Genomic DNA, 22,825 nt, shown 5'->3' on the forward strand with positions numbered 1-22,825 from the left:
TTCCTACTAGGTGGTTGTGACTAGCTAGTTAAGAGGTAGGCTGCTTTGACCCAGCAAGCAGAGAGCTGGAAGGAGGCTAGTTCTTTCCTTCGTAATTCAAGTTGTTTCCCAACATGGATTGACTTTTAAACTGTGGTTTCTTAATACGTAAGAAGCAAAGTTGCTTCCTCTACATCCATTCAAACAAGCTAAAGAAAGGCTATTATTAACATTACTCAGCTGTATGATAGATTACAGTACCTGTAGTTAATCTTACATTGCATTCCCATCGGTTATGTGATATTGTGACTCACAAGTATTATGAAAACAGAAATCTGGTCTCTAGAAATCCTAAGGTTGACTTAAAAATCATGAGATTTGTTTATATAAGTATTATTTAGACACATTATTATTTGTCTTCTGATTTCCAAATCTAATCATTACACTCAAATTGTTTTCAGGCTTTTTTCCACAGCCAGAAATGTACCATTTAGGTGAAATGTAATTCATGTAAGTCATGTAATTACTCGACACCAAGAGCTGGGACTTCAAGAAAAACACCAGATATTCCAGGACTTGTGATAAAATCATGAGATCTGGCAACAGCAGCTATAGAAATGACTAATGACTGCTATAAAAATATCCCACTTAGCTTCTTATAGCCCTGGAGGTAGATATGCATGAGAAGTCAAGGGGTAAAGGACTGGTAATTATAAACTATTAACCATAATAATGGAAGGAAGGAGCAGCATTTCTCAAACGAACATATTGAATTGCAGTTTGTTGACAATGTGTATACTTACTTCCTAAAAGCTATTTTAAGTAGTGGGCAGTAGGCTGGCATTACGCTGATTATACTGTTTGAATACCTGGATCTGTGAAAGTGTATTAGTATAACACAGCGTCTGCTTGAAGTTGGACCTAACAGTGAATATTGCATAGGAAGATTTAGAAAAGTTCTCCACTAGGATGTTTTCTGAAAACTAATATATATTTTCTTTCCTTCCATTTAGTGGATCTTAGTTCTTTCCAATGACAAAACAAAAAATGTGCTTCAAAAGAATGCTCAAAAGACATATAGATAAATCTTCTCTGACATTCTTATAAGATGAAAAATTGCTCCCAGTTGCTTTGCTATAAGTGGCTTCTTCTAATGGTCATTGCAAGTATCCAGTATTCTTTACTACGCAATATACCTGAAGATTATTGCAATAAAAATAGTTTATTATAATTTGAAAAGAAGAGGGTTAATGCTATTCTACTACAGTGTTTTTAAATCTGTCAATATCTTCTTCAATCTGTCAATATCTGTCAATATCAATCTTCAGGGACTATGTTGAACTCTAGAGCAATGATTCTCAACTGGGGCACCTAGGAGTGCTGTCAGATCCTTTGAAGGGTGCCATGAGATATGAAAAAATAAGCAGATAAGCCAGGCTTACGCTTGTCCCTGCCTGGACAAAGCCTCACCTGTACTGCCCAGCCCTTTTGTAAGGATGTAAGCATTAATAATCAGAGATCCGGGTTTTCCATTTGCCATAGAAAAACCTGAATTTTCTCATTTTAAGGAGAAAAACCTGGATTTTCTCCTTCAAGGGAGAAAAATGCAGGAAATAGTGGGTTTCTCCTTGCAGGCTGGCAGAGTTCCTGCCTGCCTGGGGCTGGGGGAAGCAGAAAAAGAGAAATCAGACAGAGGGCACCATGTGCATGTGGCCTCCAGGCAGTCTGGAAAGCAGCTCCCCACAGATAAGTCATGGAAGGATTGAGGCCCCTATAGTGAGGGAGGGAGGGAGTTGGGCAGGGCTGGGGCTGCTGCCCAGCCTGGGTGATGCTTAGGTCCTGGAGTCAGAACGCGTGGACGCAGGTACCAGGCAGGGAGTGGGACGGAGAGAGAGAGTACCAGGACGGGAGTGGGAGATTCGTCCAAGGGGCAGGGGCGAGCAGGGGCTGGTTCCCTCCCACTGTGCACACTCCTGGGAGGGTCCATGGGGGGCACGTACCCCCCAGATTTGTGCAGGGGGTGAGTGCAGGTGTGAGCTTCCCACCCTACTGCCCTCCCTCCAGGGCCTCTGGGGTCCAGCGGGTGGGACCCAGCATGACAGAGCACAGTGGAACTAGGCAAGGAAGCTTGGTGCTTCCACTGCAAGGCAAGCACTGCCACGGTGAGGTGTCCCCTGCCTGCCCAGCAGCAGTGGGAGGCACAATTCCATGCCACTACCTCCGCTGCTGCTGGGCAGGCAGGGGGTGCCTTGCCATGGCAGCACTAGACTCATGGGGGCAGCACCAAGCTTCCACATCCTGCTCTGCCATGCTGCACCAGATCCCACCTGCTGAGCCGTGAAGGCCCTGTGGGGAGGGCAGTAAGGCAGGGAGCCCTGAGCCCACAGCGGGCAGCCAGAACCAGCATTCCCTCTAAACTGTGCAGTGTGCACAGCCACTGCCTGGCAGTGTGGTATGAGCGCACCTGTGTGGCCACACACACCATGAAGCTTAGAGGGAACGCTGGCCAGAACCTGCCCTTCCTACAGGTTCTGCTTTGGCTGTGCCGCCCATGGGAGAGGGGAAGCCAGGCCCCATGCTCTGCTCCACTGCAGCAGCCGCTGCCTCCCATGCGTGTCATCTGGGGCTCGGGCCCTGCTGTGGGGGGCAGGGGACTGTGGACCCGGGTCGCTGGCCCTGTAGCCCTGGCAGCTGTGGGCCCCTCCAGCAAGGCTAGGAGAGCAGGGGCTGTGGTTGGGGAATGAGGGGCACTGGCAGGGGTGGGGGAACTGTGAGTGGGGAGTGATGGATTTGGGGTTTTTACTCAGAGAATTTGCAAATTTTTTTAATCAGAAATTTTGCAATTTTTAAACAGAGAAAACCAGGACCTCTGACTTTCTAATATAAAAAAAGGCCTAAACTGTTTGTCTGTCTCTCCATGAAACTTTTGCCCAACTGTGCATGTCCCAATTGGCTGTGTGGGCTGGGGCCAGCTGAGTTAAAATGAGAGCCCCTCTGTCGCGCCGCCTCCTCCTGCAACCCCTGGTGCGGCAGCTCCCTCCGCCCCACCTCCACACATGACAAAAATAAATTGGCACAAGCACTTTACAAGCGGTGGGGCCAGCTGAGGAAAGGCGGGAATCCCTCCACTGGCCCCACCTCCTCCTGCAGCCTCTGGTGCAGGGCTCACTCTGCCCCACCTCCACAGAGGCAAAAAAAAAAGAATTGGGTGGAGCGGGGTGGAACCTGAACTGGGTGGGGAGGGGAGGGGAGTGGAGCAGGGTCAGACCCAAGGCAGGAGGGGAAGGAGGGAGAATGGAGTTGGACCCGAAGCAGTGGGAAGGGGGTTGAAGTGGAGTTGGACCCAAAGCAGCACAGGGCTGGAGCGGGGCCAGATGCAGGGTTCTGTCCCTGCCGGCTCCCCTTTCCCCGTCATTCTTGATGGGAATTTGCTAGCAATATATAAATTTGTTTTTGAAATTGGGTGCCACTCAATTCACAAAAGTTATGGAGCGGTGCCTCAAGTCTAGTGAGGGGTGCCTCGAGTCCCAAAAGGTTGAAAACCATTGTTCTAGAGGATATGTGAGGGGAAGGAATAGGAAAGCAGCAGAAGGAAAATATAAATAAAGGAAAGAACAAATTTTACTATTTCTCTTAGAAGGATATCAGTGTAGGTGCAGGGTCATAAGTGTTACTTTTCATTGCTCAAAATACAGGATCATTAGGTTACATGGAAGTATAGCAAACATCATGAAAATTGGCATCCACGACATTTAGAATATATTTAGAAGCACTGTTTTATTATAAAGAGTATATTATAAAATTACTGTTAAATGATTTTAGAGAAAACAGAGGAAAGAATTCTAACTGAAAAACTGAGCAGTATAATACTGCTTTTTAGTTTGGCTAATGTCCAAGATTGTTACAATGTAAGTATTATCTTTCCTAAGCGGGTATTATGTTTATAAAAGACCTTAGTAACTTATGTATCATATCAGTAATATGTACCATTGTCATTTTGAAACTCCTTGTGAAGTTAAATGCCAATCATTTTAAATATATGTTTAGGAATTTGTCAATTCAAAGTCTGAACCTCATGGAATGCATAATACTTAATGAGTCATGTAATACATTATTTACTTATTTAAATAATAAATAGATGAAGCTACCCTAAGCCTTTCTGGATGGGGCAGTATATAAATATAAATGATAATAATAACAAAGAGAAAAAGCTGGCAGCTGCCTTTTCCTTTTAAAATTAGATTGACTTACTAAAATTTGTTAAATTTAAAGCATAGAACTTGCTGATAGTAAAATGGAGGTTTAACAAAAGCCAATAGGTATATTCACCAGTTAACTTCACCAGAATCATATCAAATGCTTTTATTTTCTATTTACACTGCATTTTTCCCCTAAGGATTGTCTTTTTCTATGCAGTGCTGAACATAATCCATGATTGGGACCCTACATGCTACCCTGATACAAAAAATAGAGCAATAATAATATGACATAAAAATGCCAAGCTGAGAGCCTGATTCTGCTCTCACTTATATAAACCAAGATTAACTCAAATGAAGTAAATGGAATTGCACTATATAAAACTGTCATAAATTCCATGAGATTCAGACTCGGGTTATTCATAGGATATAGCAGAACCTGACCAGTGACACATCATTTTGACATTGGTGTAACTGCCTTGGCTTCAAAGGAGTTGCTCCTAATTCATACTGGTTTAATTAAAATTCAAGCCATGCCCCAGCTCCTCAAATTCACCAATTTGTTCTAAAAGACCAGATTCACTTCTGTTTATTAACAGTTTCTCTTACAGGAAAACCAGGTTGCCCACAGGGAGCCCTGGATCAAGAATGTGGCCACATCCTCTCCTCCACCAGAGCATCTACAGAGCCAGCACAATCAGAAAAGTGTGCAGTGCTAAATGGGAAGGTATGACCAAGGCAACTAAGGATGTGTTGATTCAGCTCTTATCCACAGTGGCTGCCACCTATCCCCTTCAAACTGCATTGATCCTTGATATTAAGGAAGGATATACATCCTCTTCCAGTCAACAAAGGTGAATTTAGTTCCTTAATGTCCTGTTTCCTCCATCAAATAGCTGCCACTGCAACTTATTCCCCCGCTTTAGGAGTACTAAGTTAAGAATGCTATGACAACAATTTCTGTAATGCAGTGTGTATTTGCTGGCTCTGACTCACTATGACATCTAGATAGGTATCAGGTTTCCCTGCTGACACCTATGTATATGACCTCTGCAATACACCTAACCTTTGTTCAGCTCTAATGCAATGCAGTGTCCATCACACTGAGAAGATATCATTCATCATTTTGCTGGTTCGTTTAATCTTTGTTAAACTACTGTTGGTTTAACAGTAGTGTTGTGGAGATTTCTGATTTAGGCTCTTGCTTCCAGAAATAGCTGGGTCCTACACTGGCACTCCTGAATAAGAGAGTAACCCATGTCCCTGAGATCTGATTACACTAAGTAATAAAGGAGGAAAAAAAGAAAAACTTTAAGGGAAATATCACCTTTCTGAGCTGGAAGTGTGCTGCCAGCAGGGCATGGCACTGAATGAGTATGAACTCGTGGTGGGTAGTACAGTGGGGAAAATGAGTATTTTGACTGTATGGCTACATCCAGTCGAGCATGCCCCTGTGGTATGTGGCACTGCAGACCCATCTGTGGTGTCATACCCCACACTTTTAGGCATTCTCCATGCTGCTACTTTGCAGTGGGGAAGGGCAGGGGGTTGGAAGGGGTGGAGTTTGACCCTGGGAGATCCCAGGTTCAAAAAAACCCATTTGGAATAAAAGCAGGGTGGCACACATGGCAGTATTGCAAGCCACCCAAAACCAAAGCCTGGCCAGCCAGAACCACACTCCAGCTGCCAGCAGGCTCCCAGCTGCAGGAGCGCCACAACTGCGGCTTCCCTGCCCCACAGGACTCCAGGTAAGGCTTCTGGGGCCAGCACAGTTGCCTCCCTACCCCTGCTGCGCACCAGAGCGAGTGTGGCACAGATGTGTCCCAAGGACAAGTAGCAGTTGCACAAGGTGTGCTTCTGCATCCGCATTCAGGCCTATTAGAGTTTTCTAGAGGATGAAAATATATTATGCTATGGCAGATAGGTGTGATTAGGGTAGCATCTTTTATTCCCTTACTGTTAATACTACATTCATTACACCCAGTAGCCTTCTGAGCACTAGAGTGAAGATCTGCAGTTGTACCAGGAATCTTGAGGTGTGTAGGTGTCTTGGTCCCTTAATATTTTATAAGTTACATCTTTGTTACATATTTCTGTATGTTGTATGCACTGGTAAGAAGCATTTGAATAGACACTTAGGCCACATCCACATGAGCAGGGGCATGCGTTTGCAGCAGCATAAATAGTTGTGGCACAAATTTGTGCCACTGCTTTATGCTGCAGTGCACACCCCTGCTTGTGCAGTTTGCAGTGGGACACATTTTCCTGCTGCTCCATGTGCTGCAGTGGGGGTTGGCTGGGGCACAGGGTGCCTCCAAATGGAGCTAGCCAGCAGGCAGCCTCCACACTGAGGCACCCTGCACCCCAGCTAGTTGGGGAGCAGCACATGGAGATGGAGGAGCAGGCAGCTCTGCTGGCTAAGGCACAGTGTGCCTCTAGGTGGGGGAGCAGGCAGCTCCTGTCTCCATGTGCCTCAACACAAGGGCTCCGCTGGGGAGTCCTCGTGCTGAGGCACATGGAGCCCCCACGTTGAGGCACAGTGTGCCTTGAGACAGGGGAGCAGACAGCTCCCTGGGCTGCCTGCTCCCCCATCTTGAGGCACACAGCACCCTAGCTATCCAGGGAGCGGTTGGCTGGGGGCTCCAATGGGGGCTGCATGGCTGAGTGCAGAGACACAGCACTCAGAGATGGAGCATCTCTGCATTTATCCCAGCACATGGCACTTTGGTGTGCTTTGTGCCACAGTTTGTGACACCACAAAGAGGTTTGCAGTGCCACAAATCGCATGTGCCTGCACTTCTGGATCCAGCCTTAGGTGATAGGCGTTAAATGAATCAGAACAAGACACTAGATGCATCTACATGTGCACTGTAATGCATGGTAGACTATTTTACTGAGCAGTAAAGCATCACGTAATAAACCGTGACATTACGCTAATAGTAAGGTGCATTGATGCACGTGTAGATGGACCCACTGAATATCAAATATTTAATTAGAATGAAAACAAATCCCATATGGGAAAACTAGAGAGCTCCTGAATGCTAAATTGGAATAGAAGCATACAAAGTCATAACACCTCATCCTCATCTCCTACATGTTTTACATTTGTATAACTCCAGTGAGTTTACTAGGGTGACTCTGGTTTTTTGCAAGTGTGAAAGCAAAGTAAAAAATGTACCAACCCCAATTTACCACCCAAAAAAATGCATATTAAAGTTTATAAAGTGTTACTTACACTGCAGAATATTCAGGCCTGAAGACTGTGCTAAGCACAGATTATAATTCAAACAAAGGTAAGTACATAAATAATTGATCATAATTAAAGTTGAGACACATCACTCTTGACATATGCTATGAAAGTGCTTTTGAGCACTTTTGAAAACTGAGTCCTTTTTTTATATTTTTGTTTCCAGAACCGGTCTGGAGATAAGTCTCAGTGAGCACATCTATATGAAATGCTATGTCACTGTAGTGACGAGCTATGGCAATGTAGCATCAGTGTGGAGGAGCACCTTTGGGGGTGCTTGCCACTCCAGGGCTTTCACAGGCTCTGAGGGGAGCCTATTTTGATGGAGCAGCTGGGGAAACCTCCCCCAGGAACTATTCTAAGGGGGGAAGGTGTGTGGCAGAGCACCTCTGGTGTCTGCCACTTTAAGAGTCCAAAGAGGCAACTGGCAGGTGTGGCCCAGCTCTGATGAGTGGCCATTTTAAGATTCAGGCCAGCAGAGCTGGAGGCAGCACTCTGGTGCCTGGCACTGAAGAAAGAATATCTCCAGGTATAGCTGCTGCTCTGGTAACACCAGGAGGTAAGGGCAAGAGCTGATGGGGATGATTAGGAGTCTCTTGGTTCTGGGCAAGACCTAAAACTGTACCCTGCTGGGGATGGGTGGTCTGGTGGGGCTGTTTGTGGTGGAACAGCCCCCCCAGAAATGCCAGGCCAGTTGCCACCCTGGTGGAAGGTGAGTAGGGGTGCCTAAACCCCAGCCCCACCTTCAGGTGGGTCAATTAACATCGGAGGTAGTTTGGAGCCAGGCATGGCTATGGCCACCTGAGCCTATGTGGGGTACAAGACCCTGGAGTGTCAAGGGTGGGGCCAGGCATAGCTGCAGCCACCTGAGCCTGTGGGGGGGGGGGGCCCCAGTATAGGGGGGCAGAGTATGGACCTCAGTGGAGGCGGAGGTGTAGAGCAGGGTGCAGTGGGGCACCTGACAGCCTGCACCAGAGTAGCAGCTGGGAGGCCTGGAGAGCCTAGCAAGGGGCAGGGAGCCTAGCGAGGAGGCAAGGCACCCAAAGTCTAGGAGCCCTGACTGTGTGGGGCTGGGGAGAGCAGTGAGAGCGAGGGGCTCAGAACTTAAGGAGAGAGGTTGGAGTTAGGGACCAAGATATAGTTACAACATGTGAATAGTGGGGCCTTATGAACAGGGGGCCTGAGATGAGGCGCTGTGAGGAAAGGGCGTGGCAGGGAGCCTAGCGAGGAGGCAAGGCACCCAAAGTCTAGGAGCCCTGACTGTGTGGGGCTGGGGAGAGCAGTGAGAGCGAGGGGCTCAGAACTTAAGGAGAGAGGTTGGAGTTAGGGACCAAGATATAGTTACAACATGTGAATAGTGGGGCCTTATGAACAGGGGGCCTGAGATGAGGCGCTGTGAGGAAAGGGCGTGAAGTGGGTCACAGTGAGCAGGGGGCTCAAGGGTAGGCCCTGCTAACATGGGGGCCAGGTTAGGGCTAGGTAAAGCTTCAGGTGCCTGAGGCCACAGGTGGGCCAGAGGCCAATTGGGTGGAGCAGCTGAGGAAGTGCCATGGGTAAACAATAGGTCAAGTCAAGAGCCCCTAATTCAGAGCAGCTGGGTGAGCGACCCAGTGAGGGACTAGAGGCAGAGTCACTCCAGTGTTCTGCAAACTGCCCAGCGCTCACTCAGATGAGGATTGCGGGAGAGGCCCAAGAGGCCACACGCTTGCTGGTTAGGGAATGCAGAGAAACAAGCCCCAAGAACCTTCAGGCGAAGGCAGGGTGAGTGTGGCCCTGGGAAAAGGAGGGGCGGTATGAGAGTAGCCCCACAAAGGGGCAGTATGAGAGACACCGTGTGAGAGGCGGTGGAGTGTGAGAGGCCTCAGTGAGAGGGAGGCAGTATGAGTGTGGCCCATAAAAGGGCAGAAAGCAAGAGGCCTAACACTGGGATGAGTTGAGCCTGGCCTCAGGCCAGAGCAGAGCTCAGCTGTTAGGAACATCTACAAGGCTTGGGATGCAGTATAGGAGTGGTTGGAGCTGCATACATAGGCCCAGGAGAACAGGGCGTTCAAAGGGCAGCCTCCTGCCTAATTAACACCTTAATTATTTATCATCAAGGCATGGCAGGAAAGAAAGGTGGGCGGCATGCCCAGAGGCAGGTTAGAAGACTAGCACTGTGGCTAGTCAGGAAGTTTCCACTTTGCCACAATCAGCAGGCGCAAACCATGACGCCAACGCTATGTCACCGTAGCAACAAGCTATGTCACCGTAGCTCATCACTACAGTGATGTACTATCTAAAAATAACAATGCACCACCAGGACTGCTAAAGCAAGTACTAAATGACTGCACAGTACTAAATGTGTAGTCTCGGGCACATGTAGACACACCTAGTGACTCATTTAGTAACATCCCTGAAAAGAATCAAAACTGCTCTACCAAGAGGGATTTTTCTTTTTAATTGTTTATATTTCTTTTCCAAGTCAACTGAGTATTCATGAAAGATATTGTATTAACAGCCCTGGGAATAGAAATCTTCTAATTATCTACAAAACTGCTATGGCACAAATTGCTTCTGTGCATGCTTCTATATAATGCCCAAGAATATACCTTAACTTGTTCTAGAGGAACCTGATCAAGGGCTGAGAAAGTAATGAATTCTCCCCATCCTTTCAATCTTTGTCTTTGCTGAGAGGATCAGCAAAGGTACCAGTTAGAGTAGCAGTTATTTTTGTGATGTGGTCATCCATCTACTCAGAGCTAAACTGAGACAATAAAATGACATCGCATAAGACTATCCAAGAACCATCATATGGTAAGAATTTTTTCTCACTACTGATTTGGATTTAAATTGATGTGACCGAGACAAATGGCTTTATTTTGTTACCAATTCCTTCGGCTTTATTCAAAGTAAAATATTTTATCATCCCTTTACCTTTATTGTAAAAGTAATAATAGAAATGTTCCTTATTACCAATGACAAACCTGTATCATTTACTTGTGTGTGTTTTGAGAAGCTGACAAAGAATATTTGCCCTGAAGGGTAAGACTGTGGGAGCAAGATGTTTTTTCTGCTTCAGAGTGTAATAAAATTTTCAACACCTTGTCACCTCCTTTCATTCTTACCCTGGTGGTTAGGACCTCTTAACTGAGAAACACTGTTGAGCCACCCTCAACAGTGGGTTCAGCCACTCTCAACAAGGATTAAGTGTTTGATAACTGATTGGTGTCAATACCTCTAAGCCATAGTTGTTGGCAGTACTTTCCAAATTATAATATGATCGCAAACTAGAATAATATCCATTCCTTTCTTAGAGATCTATCTGGTTATAATTACCTTGGTATCTGAGGCTCAAACAAGCTCTTGGACATCTTCCTTTTTTTTTTTTTTTTTTTTTTTTTAAATTATGACATACTAAGATCACAAAGATTTTTTCCAGGAAAAAACCCCCTAGAATATTAAAACTGAAAAAAAAAACCCTGGAATATTTCCTACCTACAAGTATGTTTGGTTTTTTCATCAAACCTTTTGTCCAAATGTAGCTCCCATACCCTGCACAACGAAAAAGGTACATTAGTTCTGTGGACTTCCTCTTCCACTTTATTTGTCCTTTAAAATGTTTTTTGAATTTTTCTTTTAGCAATGTGTCATTCAGGGCCATCCAAAATTTCAAACAGTGGAATTTATTAAGCTATAAAATAATCTTCTTCAGGAGGAGTTGCCATTGTTTGATTAATTTAATTTAATTTAAAACAGAATTAACAAAACACTTGAGAATATACTGTAGGGGAAAAAAATCCTGTCAAATTGAGAGAGAGAAATTTAACCCAATAAATTTAAGTTACCTAACAGTTTTCACTACCTCTTTTAGGTTCATGACACCGATCAAAGTATGACTGCCAAACTGAAGGATACCAGGTAAATATCAGTGGAATTCTCTTGATAAAAGGTGTCTTTTTAACATGTTGACTAGTACATTATGTGTTTATTAAAACTGCAATCAGTACAAGGCAAATTACTTTAACATGTACTTTAGTAGTTGAGTTGAAAGCTAAGGGAAACCTATAGTAACTCAAGAATCTTTAGATGTGATCAGTTCTACACTGTCTAAACTATACTAGAGTTTTAGACTATGTTAGGATTTGTTAGCTAACACATGTTAACAATACAAACTTTTATCCTTAAGGGTCTGTTTTGAGATTTTTAATTTAGTTGAATGAATGAATTCAAGCTATTCTGAGCATTCTACAAACATTTGTGGTATGCCAAGGACATTTGTCCTTTAAAAAAACAAAACCAACATTTGTAGTGCACCTAAAACTAGTGTTCACAAATGTATGAACTAACTTGATGTAGTTGGTAATCAATTAAGGTAATAATAGGAATCTAACATCTGAAAAATACTTCCTAAAGTCCTCTCATGTCTTCATCAATAAGGATATGGCACCCAATACAATACTGTTGTAAGCATATGTAAGTCCCAAGAAGTGCTTGGACATACCCTATGGTGTAAGCTTTCACAAGGATTGCAAATGGGTTGGGAAAAGGTGTGAGTTACAAAACAGGGAAACCTGCATTGATTTTTGCATTCAGTGTAATGGAACATAAAATAACTACAGAGAGCAAGATAAAGCACAAGATAAACTCCCACAAAGCACCCTCTGGAGAAGATCCTCAAACTGCTATAAACTGGTATAAACTCTTTAAAATCAAAGGAGCCACATTGATTGATCTGGGCAAAGATTTGACCAGTGAGTCCCAGACCAGCTCAAGTACATTATTTTATCATCTGCACCAGTTGTCTGTATTTGGCCCATGATGTCATATGTATAGATAGATATGCATATGCACATGTATGTATGCATGTAATATCCATATAGCTGTCATTGTTCATAGATCTAAAGCATTTGTATGGAGGAGGGAAACTAAGGTCTAAGCAGTTAGGAGTTCTGTGACAACATTTTTTTTTCTTTTTTTCCCTCCAAAACTGACATTGTAACTATGCTGTATGAGTGCTGCTATGCTCAAAGATCTCCTACTTTAACATCCACAGAGATGAATCGGGTCTTTAAAACAGTAGTAGGTCTAAGCTGTTCATGGATCAGGTGTGATCTCATGCACCTTCATAGTGTTTTCAAGTGCAAGTTTGATTACAGACAAGGTTCCTTGGGTGAATTTGATATCTTTTATTAGACCAACCCAAATAGTTGGAGAAAAGTTATTAAGCAAGCTTTCGGGTTCAAAAACCCTTCGTCAGGCTAAGGAAGCTGCAGCAGTTGGTGTGTGCTCTTCCTGGATGGAATGAAAAGTAAACAAGCCAGGGGCTGGGCTGGGGAGTCAGTTGCCAGGCAGATTGTAATGCATCTAAAATCCAATGTCTATGTTTAGTCCCTGATCTCTAGTATCCAGCAGGTTGATGAAATGGAGCTCATAGGCTTGTCTCTGGGAAGTGTTGTGTAAGTTTCCCTTGAGGATCAGGACTGAGAGATTGGAGAGAGAGTGGCCCTCCTGCGAGAAATGTGCCCCAACCGGTAATTGGGTATTTCTGGCTTTGATGGATTTCCGGTGTGCCTTCATTCTGGTGCGCAGTTGTTGTTTGGTCTCTCCTACATATTTTCCATCAGGGCATTTGGTGCACTGGATGAGGTATATTACATTTCTGGAGGTGCAGCTGTAAGATCCTGGGATGCTGATGGCTCTGTTGTGGGGTGTAGTGATAGTGGGGGTGGTGGAGATGTGTTGGCAGGTTTTGCATTTCTTGTCCTGGCACGGTCTGGATCCTTTTGGTGTGTTCTGGGCTTGAGGAAGTTTGCTTGTGGTGATGAGGCTGGCGAGGTTCGGTGCTTGTTTGAAGGCTAGGATGGGTGGCTCTGGGAATATCTTTTTAAGAATAGGGTCTCTGTCTAGTATGGGTTGCAATTGTTTGAGGATTTTCCGTACAGGTTCAAGGGATGGGTGATAGGTCATAACCAGCGGTGTGCGATTTGTGGGGGGTTTTCTTCTGTACTGCAGCAGTTCTTCACGTGGTATCCAGGTGGCTCTTTCAAACGTGCGATCTACCTCTCTGGAGGAGTGTCCTTGCTGGGTGAAAGCCTTTTTAAGATTGGTGAGGTGGCAATCCTGGGACTTCTCTTCAGTACAAATGCGGTGGTATCTGAGGGCTTGGCTGTATATCATATCTATCTATAGATATATATCTATCTATAGATATATATCTATCTATAGATATAGATAGAGATATATAGATAATATTGATTACATTGATTTACAGAAAAATTTGAAGAATGACAGAGGTCCATTAATTCATAATGTATGGGAAGCAATGCTTTAAAATATCATAGTAAAAAAGTAAACATTCTTGTGGGCACAAAGTTCTGCTGAACTGAAAAGAATATCTGTCCTATTCCATTCAAAGATAGCTTTGTTGAAAAAAACCCTGAATACTCTGTATGAATGCTATTAAAAATTCTCTAGCAGATTTTCAGAAGCTGATCTATGTAAGTACATGAAAATGGCTTTGTCAAAGTAATGTACCTTCAAAAATTTAATTGTAATATTAGGCCTTTCTTCCCACAAGTATTTGGAGGTGGGAGGAAAGTCTGTTCAACTGCAAGAAAACTATTTTGTCAACACTAGAGCTGAAAAAGTACATTACAAATTCAAATCATGTTTAGTGAAACATATAAATATGTAACATCCTTAAGAGCACAGTATGTCACCCCACTGTATTTTATAGGAGTGATTGGATGGATAGTGATGAGATTAAAACTCAGGTATTCTGAGTGCTAGTCCTGCCTTTGTTACAGATGTCTTGTGTGACTTTAAACAAGTTGTGTAATATCTCCATGCTTCAAGTCTAAAATGGGGATAGAGATATTAACTGTTTATATCTCAAGTAGTTGTACATTTTAACTACCATATTTACCCAAATAAAAGATGACCTGATTATAAAACAACCCCTCAATAATTAGAATCTATATATGGATAATTTATTTCATATTTATTCCATAATTATTGGACATTTCCCTTGAATTGTCCACCACCCATTGCTATGGGAAAATAAATCTGGGGGAGTCTGGTAGCCCCCTTGCCCTCTGTCCCCGCAACTTCTTCCCCTGCAGTTCCTTCCCACTTTGACAGTAAGGAAGACCTAACTCTCCCTGAGTACAGGAAACCCCCGCTTTACTCTGTTTCACTTAGCGCTATAACGGTCATTAGAAATTGATACATGATTTCACTTAGTGCTCAGCAAGTTTCATTATAATGCTCACGGTTGCCATCTTGGGTCATTAAAAACAATCGCGGTCGCCATCTTGGGTTGTCAAATACTTTCAGTTTCGCTTGATGCTTGTTTCACTTAACACTCAGTTTTTCAGGAACCAACTAAGAACACTAAGCGTGAGTTGCCTGTACATAGAAGTAGGGAAGAAACTTGAAAACACAGGCTTTGAAATAAACATGCTTGTGGTAATTTGCATATTACCATATACAAATTACTATGGGTACCGATAAACTTAATTCATCCAGAATTGATGCATTTTACCTTTTTTGAGTCTGCTATAAGTTTTAGCATAGGTAGTCCAGAAACATATTTTCAAGCAGCACTTTTATGCCTGTTTATATATAGTACTTATTATTTTATTTATTCTTATATTCAATGTAATGTCCCCAGCAAAATTTGCCAAATCGGTTCCAAATGTATTGACTGAGCAGAACTCAATTGTTCAAGACTGTGTGGCACTACCACCAGCAAGTATCCTCCGTCCCAGACTCTTCAGCCTGGGGCTTCAAATACTTCCAAATCCATGGTAGATATCCTACATGCAGACCACAAGCCCAGAAGTCTTAGAGTTTGGATGCCCCTGAGTCTTGCTTATCCTTAGCCCAAAGGTGCAAGCTAGGGAGAAATCCCTCATTTCCATAAAGTAGACATGTAGCCAAGATCCCCCACATTGGGAGTCTATAGTAGACTCTTGTAGGGGGACCTGTCTACAGTGCTTCCACCCTCTACTACACAATGAACACATGTACATGTATGCTTTAACATGCCATGGCCTATTTTACTGCGCATTAGAGTGTCATGGCAACAACCGTGCTAATACACTAATGTGCAGTAAAATTAGGCTACTGCACATTAAGCATCACTTAAAAAGCTTGTACTTTTGCTGCTGTGCATTAGGGCAGCATCACACTGAAGGCTTATGTTCATCTTGTGGTCAATCATGACACCCAAGTCCCTTTCATAGCACTGTCAAGCCTATAAGTATGCTGCAGGTTTTTCTTCCCAAGGTGGAGAACCTTGCATTTTTCCATTGTTAAACACCATCAGGTTCTTGTCCACCCATTTCCTGAGCCTGTCAAGGTCAGCCTGGATCACCCTCCTGTCCTCAGGTGTGGATGCTTTACCCCAGAGTTTGATGTCGTTGGCAAACTTGGCCAGTCCACTTCTGATACCAATGTCCACATCATTAATGAAGATGTTGAATAGTATAGGCCCAAGGACAGAGCCTTGAGGGACCCCGTTGGTCACAGCGCACCACAATGATTGACTTCTGTCAACCACCACCCTCTGGGTCCTACTGTGGAGCCAATTCCCTGGCCAGTGGATCGTGGTGACGCCGAGGCCACAGTTAGCCAGTTTTGCCAAGAGGTGATCATGGGATACCAGATCGAAGGCTTTTCTAAAGTCAAGGTATATGACATCAATATCTTCCCCCTTGTCCAGGTGATAGGTCACCTGGTCGTAAAAGGAAATAAGATTGGTCAAGCAAGACCTACCTGTGACAAACCCATGCTGGTTATCCCTCAGGATGCTGCCATCGGCCAGTCTGTTAAGAATGGCCTCTTTGATAATCTTTTTTAAGACCTTCCCCAGGATAGATGGGTCAGGCTTATGGCCCTGTAGTTTGCCAGATCCACTTTCCTCCCTTTCTTGAAGATAGGCACCACATTGGCCTTCTTCCAATCCTCGGGCACGTCACCAGAGCGCCAGGAGTTCTTGAAGATCTGTGCCAGGGGCTGAGCTACTCTCGCCTGCCATGACTCGTCTTCAATATAGATTGGGAGGACGTTTTTTAGTCCTTGTATGTACTATCTTTACTCCAGCCCTGGTGCCATCTTCTGGGGCTCCACCTCCCCTGCACCCCACCTTACGCCAACCTTTAAGGTCTTAAATAAATGTCTAAGTCCACAAAGACTATGCTCTCTCATAGTGCCTGCTAAGGTAGGTAATGTATAAAGCAAAAACAATACACAACTCAAAGATCACTCTGGGGCTTAGTCCCTTCTCATAGTCCTTTATCCTGGAGTTGGACCACCCAGGTCCTTGTCCTGTGAGACCCTTCTGACTTCAGGGTCCGCAGTCAGAATGGAGCATTGTAAGCCACTCTTGCCCCCGACTGTACTCACAACTCTTCTCTGTCTTCCATTTCAGGTCCAGCTTTCCAGCTCAGGTCCCAAAAGTCTGTCCCTAACTGCCAAGACAAATGTGCGGGTAAGTCGTTCGGCTCCTCCAAGCTGCCTCAGTGGGCTTGTTGCCGACAGGCTGCTTTCCACCATTTGCCCCTCCTGGGACTTCTGGACCTCACTTCCAGTCCATCCATCTCCTCAGAGGGTTTTTAACCGGGACACAGGGTTCTTCCTCTTGAAACACCGGTGGCATACGCTTATGAAGTGTGACCATGCTGGCACTGGGGTTTCCTCAGCACTCGTCTCTTTTCTCGGTGCTGTTTCTCAGCGCTGTTTCACTGCTTCCCTCTGACTCGGCATGTAAGATTCTTCTTGCATTTCCTCCCCACTGTCACACCATGTATTTAAGCAAACTGGGACCTTCTATGTAAAAAGTATTACTGAACTTCCATAACAGAAATTTAAACTTCCTACTATCTGGTATATACCCTAAACAGCAGTAGCCTGGAAGGGTTAATAAAGAACCTAATTACCTTCTCCAGCTGTGACCAAGCAGTGCATTAGAAACAACTATCATAAGGGACTGCAGCTGAGGTAATATAGGGGTAACAGGTGGAAAGGTTCTTGGCTGCTCTAGGGGTATTAGCAAACCAGTGGAAGAGCAAGATGCCCAAGCTGGAAAGGTAGAGAAAGGAAGGCATGTTCCTCTGCTGCTTAACGCAGTCTCTGTGCTGGAACCTAGAGGAGAGTGTGGGCCTCAAGGCTCTTCCTCCTCCCCTGCACAAGGGGAATGATGGCCCTTGAGGTAAAGGTGCCATGGGCTAGTGGCTCCAAGTTGTTTGTCCAGTCTTGGTCCTCTCATATGTGCTCTAAATTTTGTTACCCTCTCAGAGGTAAGTCTATGAATTACAAAAACACTAGTCCTGTTCCTACCCACAACCACTTTTATGGCACACCTTGCTGTAGGGTTGTCATGGACTCAAGGGGAGCCCACTAACATACAAAAATCTTTTACAGCTTAGCTATCTACTGTCTTACCTCACAAAAATGGCATAACTTTTATTTACAAAAAACTGCATTGTCCATTCTTCCTCATGGATCTTTTTTGTTTCACGATGGCAGCAATTGACTTAAACAGACTTTGGATCACACATCTATGAATAAAACAGATACATTATCCCTAGATTAAAACAAGCCCAATCAGTTGCTGGGTACTCCATGCTGTGTATTTAGTGATGTTTCTTTAACATTTTCTGTCATATTTCTGGTCCTTTGACACAAGAGTTGTTTTCTAAACTCAGAAAATCTTTTAGCAGGAACTGGAATTTTCTGGAATTTTGGATAAAAATAAATCAAGAAAAGACTAGTTGAGTGATCTAGTGTGACAAACCCATCTTCTTGTTGTGTTTTGCAGCATTTTTATTTTATCAACAATTTTCCATAACAAACTCTGGATGTCTGAACCAACACTGTTGCAAGCCTATTCTGTTGTTCTGTGGCTTCTACTATTAAGTGGACATATTTTCTGTCTAAACTTCCCTTTTTTAGCAGTGCTACAAGGGCCTGAAGCTACATTGGAACTAGAAGCAGCCATCCACATTACCATGGTCGAGAAGGCACTCAGTTTTCATTCACTACACTCAGTTGCCTTTTGATCCCTTCTAAACTCTTCATTCCACAGGTGTTAATGACCCTCTCTTCTTTTCAATAGTCTTGATGTTCTACCAATCAAGCTAGCTTTTGTTCTGCAATTGTGCTGTATGTTAGCTGCTCCTGGTAATGAAGCTCCTGTTTCACAGCAGTGCAAATTGTTTTTATCTTATTCCTATGAGTTGTATTTGTTTTTTCTTCAATCTTAAACAGAATAATACAGCCCTAGGCCCCTAGCATAGTAGTAAAGCTTCTAGTTTATTTTTAACTGTAGAAAAATATGTATTGTGTTATATGGGTTGATGCACCTCACCATCTATAACCCCTTTTCAAAATCCACACGTGGCAGGATGGTACAAGAAAAATCTCTTGAGCAGGTACTCAGGAACTCCTTTATGATGAGCTAGAGGCCTCTAAGCCACCTGTCCTATTAAAGCCATTACCTATTTGTTTTATTGTTTATGGCAGAGGATAGGGGAGGGAATCAAAGGTTATTTCTAGATTTAATAGCAGATTTAATAACAATTACAGCAGGCTGAAAAGGCATATAGGGACTAGCCAAATTACATGAATAACAATCCCACTACCCAACAGCTTATTAAGACTGTCTTTTAATTGAATCCAGAAATTGTAACTATTCCCACTAGCATGTTTTTATTGCTGCCTGTCATCAAGTGCCTTATGTCAAAGGTCTGCAACCACTCACCTGTGCCAAGTACAAATCTATATTAAGCCTCACCCTGTAAACCATTACCTGTGAGTGCTCTCACTATTATCAATTAAATACTAAATATTAATTATTTTAAAAGTTAACAAAAGTACAGTTTCCTTATTAGTCTGAAGGGTAAATTAATTGGGAGGGTGGGAAAGTGAAGGACATGTTTTCAGTCTGAATAATCTTGTATAAATAAAAATATTCATGATTTTAGTGCATTTAAATTATCAAGCATTGTGTTAACAGTGTTTTACATTACATTTTTTTTAAATTGTGGCTGTTAGTTATAGATTTAATTCACCATGTACATTGTGTGCTCAGTAATTATTTTATTAAACATTCTCAAGATTTCATTCCATGCACTTGATTTGAAAACATATGTTTTTAATATAAATACTGAAATAAGAAATTTAAGTAGCATGACTTTTTTCATGTTCCATTTTCACTCTTTACTATGTTACATAAAGATTAACAACGTAAGTCTGCTGTCCCAAATAGGGCTATTCAGAAGCCAGTCAACTTTCAGAAAGGGACCATTTTATAATTTTTCATGAAAAATGTGATTGCTTGTGTGTGGTCCAACAGCCAATTGAAATAGTTTGGCAGAGTCATTAAGATTTAGGATCATAGGAAAACAGGGCTGGAAGGGACCTCACGAGGTCATCTAGTGTAGCCCCTTGGTCAAAGCAGGACCCCACTTACCCTTGGAGTCAAAAAAGGGTGGGAAACATGAAGTCTGAAAATTAATTAAGAGGGACTGTGGGGCACTTCAGTCACAACTGTCCACCTCCTCTAAGGAATGACAATGTGCCTTAATGGTTTAAAATAGCAGTTGGCAACCTTTTTGGGCTGCGGGCCAAAACAACACATCTTGGGTCACATGCAGGTAGGTGAGTGCTAGGACCTGACCACTGCTACTGTTTCTCCCTGCTGTAGCAAGGAAGAAGCCTCTACCACCAAGTGTTACTGATGCCCCATGTCTACGAGCTGGGCTCTGCAGCCCAGATCCAGCCTGTAGGCCACTGGTTGCCAACCCCTGGCTTAGAAAGCTGTCAACACTAATAAAAGACTGGTTCAGGTCAGTTCTGTGGAATATTGTAATTATATGGTATAGAGCAGGGGATGTCAACCAGGGGTACACGTACCCCTCAGGGTACTTGGGAAGACCCCAGGGGGTACATGGCAGTGGTGCAGAGAAGCAGGGGTACTTGGGAAGCATGGCAGCGCACTTCCCAAGTACCCCTGCTTCTCCGCACTGCCGCTGCATACCTGGGAAGTGCTTGGTAAGCACGGCAGCGCACTTCCTAATACCCCCGCTTCTCTGTGCTGCCATCACATACCCTGGAAGTGCGCTGCTACGCGCTGCTCATTGACCAGCAGTGGGGCTCCAGCCCCACCCCCCTCAACTGGCTGCAGGGGGACACCCCCCTGCCCATCCAGGGGGTACAATCCATGAGGGGTACCCACCAGAAGGGGTACACTCCTTAAAAAAGGTTGAAAACCACTGGTATAGAGACTGATTTAAAAGTGGGATAACAGGAATGATATGAGACCTACAATGGGCATGGAAAATAGTTATCATACAAGATACATATCCTCTGCAACAAGTAGAATCTTTCTTATGTTTGACAGTACTATTACAGTAATACTAAAGTCAACACAACAAAAACAAGCTCAGATTCATAAAATAATATGGCTGCTTGGCTTTGTTTCTCAATTATGCATCCTTGCTATTTCTCAAGACTATATTTACTAGTGGTGTGCGAAGCGGATAGCGTTCAATTCGGATTCGGATTCTGCCAGATTCGGGGGACAGTGATTTGATTCACTGATTCAGATCACCATCCCGATTTGATTTGGCTAAATCTGAAGATTCGATTCTGATTTGGCGAATCAGCGATTTGGCCATATACATTTTTGTATGTTTTTATATACGTTTTATACGTACCTCAAGGTACTAGGCGCAGCTCGTGAATGCCAAGATGGTGGGGCGGATGGAGTGTCCCATGGAACCGTGTGGGGGGGGTCCCACACGTGCTCAGAGGTAGTCCACTTCCAGGTCCACCGCCAAGCACGCGGGGGACCTTGCCGTGCCCTCCCGGCTCAGTGATCCGCCACAGGGGACCCTGGGTGCCCCCTCAGACCCAGGAGGCACCAGTTGCCGAGCCAGGGGGCCAGGGTCCCCTGTGTGCTCCACAGCGAACCTGGAAGTGTACCGGAAGTACTTCTGGTAGTCCACTTAAGAGTCCGCTGCCGAGCACATGGGGGACCCCTCCTGTGGGATGCTCCATCCACCTCACCATCTCAGTGTTCAATACCTGCACCTGGTACCTCAAGGTATGTAGAAAAAACATATAAAGCTGTATCTGTGGCCAAATAATTGAATCTCTCCAAATCAAATCAGAGGCTTCTGATTCAATTCTGAGAGATTAAAGGGTCTCCTGATTCGATTCAGAGATTCGGTCGCTGAATCAGGCCGAATTGAATCAGCCACCAAAGCTTCGCATAGCCCTACTATTTATTAATAACTAAACCTCTCTTCATTGCCTTGAAAGAGTCCCCTACTCTAAACTTTCCAGTTGTTTGTCTTTACTTTCTTATGTGGTTGCTGCCTTACCGAAGTACCTTGAGGCTCCTCCTTTGAGATCTAATCATAACTAAGCTTGCACAAAGGAAATTACACAATTCAGAGCTGAAAACAGCTTCGTTAATGGATTTTTATTTTTCCAGTTGCCTACACCAAGAATTGAGAGACTGTGACAAAGCACCACCACTGATGAAGCCAAATAATCAATGGGTGTGGAAACCCCCTTCCCCAAAAGAGTCCCACAAGTTTTGAAGCATCCTCTGGATCTGCAGCAACCCATGGACCTAATGTTGAAAACCATGGTGCTGCCTGTAGAACAGCACTAGGTGAGCCAGTGTATCTCTGGGTTTATCATCATTATTCAGACAAGGTCCTTTGGGCCATTCTGCCATCTGTTATTAAACCAAACAGTTGGAAAAATTCTTCTTTGCACACTTTTGGATACAAACTCCTTTCGCCAGGCTGAGGGAGCATCTGGTTACAACCTCTCTCTCTCAAACATGGAAGTTATAGCAATTCAGCATTTTTGGCATTTCTCTGGTGAGGCTGTAAAAAAATAAGCCACACCTCAAGCATCACTTCTTCTCTAGTCCCAAGGCCTTGTGCGTGCCTCCTTCTACCTTAAAGTCCCATTTCTGGCCTCCTGCCTAGTCTGGAGCCCCTGCCTCACCACATGTGTCTCACACAATTCACTAGTAAATCACGAACTAAGTTGAGAGCGGACACATGTGCGGGCAAAGCGATTCCCAGGCCACATATACGACGAACCCGCCCTCAGGTTAGTACCTGAGACCGTACGACGGCTCTGCAGGTGGCACCTCCCCGTTTGAACTAACCCACTTCCGTCCCCACGCGATCCTTCCGCCTGACTCTCTCGCTCGGAAAAGCACTCTGGCGGAGGGATACCAGCACGCCGCTCCCAACGTAGATCCGGCAGCGGGCGCCATTTTGGGCTCCCGCAGACGCTGACGCACGCACGCACGCACGCAGGGGGGGTGGGGCCTAGCTCGTGGCGGCACGCGGGGAGCCGGGACGAGCCTTTGCTCCGTGAGTGTCTCAAGAGT

General features: G+C 44.3%; 1 long non-coding RNA gene across 1 annotated transcript; it reads left to right on the forward strand.

Annotated features, from left to right (window-relative positions):
* Positions 1-7,898: 7,898 nt before the first annotated feature.
* LOC102369588 lies at positions 7,899-21,958 on the forward strand. Its single transcript, XR_324961.3, has 4 exons — positions 7,899-7,981; positions 11,273-11,319; positions 16,835-16,894; positions 21,905-21,958. It is a non-coding gene; the product is annotated as an uncharacterized LOC102369588 (long non-coding RNA).
* The last annotated feature ends 867 nt before the right edge of the window (positions 21,959-22,825 follow it).

Source organism: Alligator sinensis, unplaced genomic scaffold, assembly GCF_000455745.1.
Source record: "Alligator sinensis unplaced genomic scaffold, ASM45574v1 scaffold1520_1, whole genome shotgun sequence".
NCBI lineage: Eukaryota > Metazoa > Chordata > Crocodylia > Alligatoridae > Alligator > Alligator sinensis.